The sequence below is a fragment of the Cicer arietinum genome, chromosome 1 (assembly GCF_000331145.2).
Source record: "Cicer arietinum cultivar CDC Frontier isolate Library 1 chromosome 1, Cicar.CDCFrontier_v2.0, whole genome shotgun sequence".
NCBI classification, from domain to species: domain Eukaryota; kingdom Viridiplantae; phylum Streptophyta; class Magnoliopsida; order Fabales; family Fabaceae; genus Cicer; species Cicer arietinum.
The window spans coordinates 7,760,370-7,764,042 of NC_021160.2; the positions used below are offsets into that span (position 1 = coordinate 7,760,370).

Consider the following 3,673-nt stretch of genomic DNA (forward strand, 5'->3'; position numbering starts at 1 on the left):
TTATTATTATTATTATTATTATTATTATTATTATTATTATTATTATTATTATTATTATTATTATTATTATTATTATTATTATTATTATTAGTAGTATTAATATTATTAGTATTAGTATTAGTATTAGTATGTGACCTCTTTTTATCTAGTCCACTTACTAATTTTGAAATCAAATACATAACACTTAGAAGTGTGTTGTTATGTCCTTTATTTTTAAACCAATCAAATGTATATGTTGAATATCTTTTTAGACAAAAATATATAAATATAGTTTAATCCTTGTAAACAATGAAATACTTTTTATTTTTATGTAAAATGTAATTCTAAAAATACAAGAGATTATATATAGTTGGTTGATAAATAAATATAGATGTCAAAAGAATAAATAATAAATATTATTGCATTCGTCACACCATGAGTGAATCATTAAAGTATTTCACACATATTAAAAAAAACGAATAATAGAAGAGAGAAAATAATTCTTTAAATCACTACTAGTAAAATAGGATTTAGCGTCGGGTGGTGTTTGGTCGACGTTAGTGGCGATTTAGCGTCGGTGTCGGGCCTAGGTTAAAACCGGCAAAGCTAATGACTAGCGTCGACCAAACACCACCCGACGCTATCTATAAAATTGAAACATCCGACGCTAAATATGTCATTGCCACGTAAGCTTGGGGAAAAACAGTTGCATCGGATGACTGACGCTAATGTCAACAAATAATAGTCAACAAAATAAATATGTCATATTATAGTTTTAATATATCCACTGTTGTGATTGTTCTCTGCCGAGAAATTTAGATTGCATGTGTTATCTTTCTTAACACTAGTTTCGTTTCTCTCTAAATTTTAAAACTTCATTGATGTTTTAAATATTCTTTCATTCACCCCACATCCATTATCTCCTTGACTCTCATTCATTTCCCACTACATGAACACTATTTATTAATGTCAGACAATTACTATAATTCAAAGGCAAATGTTGCATTGAAGTTGTAGGGGACTATTAAAATCAAAGGAAAATGTATCATCTACAATATCAATCACTTAGGAACACTCAGAATTACCTCAGAATTACTTATGAAAGAATGAGTAAACAAATAGAAAGCTACAAAAAAATCATAATTACCTCAGAATTTTTAACAGGGAGAAACAAAACTTTGAACTTTTGTAGATATTATCTAGTCTAGCCACAAAAGGCGAGTTCTTTTAAAGCTGCCAGAAAGGACCACCATCTTTTATTGGAGTATGCAATTCTTGAACTCTTCAACAACAAAAGTCATATTTGCATTGAGGTTGATATCTCCAAAACAACATATAATTGAAACCATTTGCTTTTCAACTTATGCAAAATGAATATCCAAGATAATCCGCTGTAAAACTGAAACAGGCGACTACTATTTATAGATAAAGCTCTAGACCATTTGCCTTTCCTACTTGAAGTTTAAACCACTGCAAAACTGACACATGCGACTACTATCCAAGTTTAAACCATTTGCCTTTCCTACTTGAAGAAAATATACATACAAATAATTGAAATCAACAACTATATAACAAGAAAAATCCACTAATACTACCAAGATAAACGAAAACCCATTGTTGTTGTTTGCGTTAAAACTTGAGAAGAAATGTTTTAAAGAAGGACTTGTAAGCAAGAAACAAGTTTTTGAAATAGGAATGCTTTAGGATTTGAATGATTTGTGTTGGTCCTAAATGCATGTAGACATGAATATATATAGATTAAAAGAAAATTGAGAAACCATAGGCTAGTTGAATGATTGGTGTAGAACAGTATACTATAGGAGACAAGAGCGTAGACAAGTTCACATGGTATTGTCTTAGAGGACTTTTTTAAATATCAAATATCATAATAGATAATACAACTTCCACCTTATGTTAACAAATTAGATAGGCATGGACCGCAAATTTGTGGTATACAAAAATATAAATGTGGCTCTTAATCATGTGTTCAATATTGGTTCTCTTCTTGTCTCATAACACTGTTTCTAAGCTATATATCAGTCAGGTTTTTCTCAATGTTTAAAAATTGCACATAAATCAAATAATATCAGTTGTTGGCATATGTAGATCAGTTGCATTGTCAATATGAAGAAACCTATGAGATGTCTACCATTGGAAACTGCAAGAACAAACATCATGTTGCTTTGAAATGACAGCATTCCATGATACAGTATCTGGTTAAGGCATTTCGTCGAACAGTTGGTGAGCAAGATTAAGTTCGTAGCATTTTACGTAGGCTGTTATAAGGTTGTTGGATGTGTAGAGGTCTGATATGAAACCTGATTTTATTGCTAGACAATGGGTTGCTTTAACGAAAGGCAATGCAATGGGTGAGGTTCGAATAAGAGAGTGAAACCTATGCATTCATGGGTGAGCTTAACGTGTCATAATTAATTTAAAACAAAATTTCAACAATTGTCTTCAGCAAATACTACATAACAATGTTCTCTAAACAGAAAATAAATAACAAATAAGCACCTTGAAGTCATTCACAGATGAGAGCGAGACGACGACATTGAACGACGACTCTGAGAGTGACGGTGACAGGTTCGAGAGGGTCACAGGTTCGAGAGGGGGACGAGTTTGATACTCACAGATTCGATATGGGAACGGGTTTGGCGTCGATACTCATGGCATTGAGAGGGATGAGAATCGGTGACAAAGTGTGAGAGAAGGGCTCACCAATATGGATTCAATTTCAGATTCAATATGAACCGGTGATGGATTCAAATTCAAATTCAAAATGTAGGGTTCATCCTTGACAAAGTGTGAGAGAAGGGCTCACCAATATGGATTCAATTTCAGATTCAATATGAACCGGTGATGGATTCAAATTCAAATTCAAAATGTAGGGTTCATCCTTGACAAAGTGTGAGAGAAGGGCTCACCAATATGGATTCAATTTCAGATTCAATATGAACCGGTGATGGATTCAAATTCAAATTCAAAATGTAGGGTTCATCCTTGACAAAGTGTGAGAGAAGGAGAAGGGTTCACGATATGTTATTAATTTTAACTTAGAGCTCAATCTGATTTCACAAATAATATTAAAAAGTTTAAAAATAACTTAGCGTCGGCCCATCCGACGCTACATTAAAATAAAAAACAAGCTAGCGTCAGATTTATTTTATGTAGCGTCGGCCTTCCGACGCTAATTGTTAACAAAATTTAAAAATAATTTTTCCCTAGCGTCGGCTAAACCGACGCTAAGTAGCGTCAGAGTCGGGGGCCGACGCTAATATTGACAGCTAAAATGCAATTTTCTAGTAGTGAATCTTAGTTCTATTGACAAATATTGATATTGTTAGGTTAAACGTTATATCTTAAATTTAAATATAAAAAATTGCAATTGTATAAGTTAATTATGAATTAATGTAACGCTTGTACCCTCCTCATCTTTGGTTGTTGGTTGTGTTTACTTCATGTTTTGAAGGGTTCAGATAGTTTCTGGTCGTATTATTCATGCGATTTTTGATGAGGAGTTGTTGATGATATATAGACCCCTTTATTTAACAGCTCCTCCCAACATCATTCAACACTCAATTGCAGACATATCAGTCTAATCATGACTCAAGAAAATACCATATTTTATTTTTGTCAATGACTTGACTTATGTTAACTTTGGCAGTGTATATTTTTGTGTGTGTGGTTGCTA

At 32.5% G+C, this 3,673-nt stretch overlaps 1 long non-coding RNA gene across 1 annotated transcript in view; it reads right to left on the reverse strand.

The window, feature by feature from the left end:
- Positions 1-3,021, reverse strand: part of LOC113787199 (uncharacterized) — a 5,554-nt gene extending 2,533 nt beyond the window's left edge. Inside the window, exons 1-2 of the long non-coding RNA XR_003473685.2 lie at positions 2,497-3,021; positions 1,127-1,501 (exon numbers count right to left, since the gene is read on the reverse strand). This is a non-coding gene — a long non-coding RNA (uncharacterized lncRNA). The remainder of the gene's footprint in view (positions 1-1,126; positions 1,502-2,496) is intronic.
- Between the last annotated feature and the right edge of the window lie 652 nt (positions 3,022-3,673).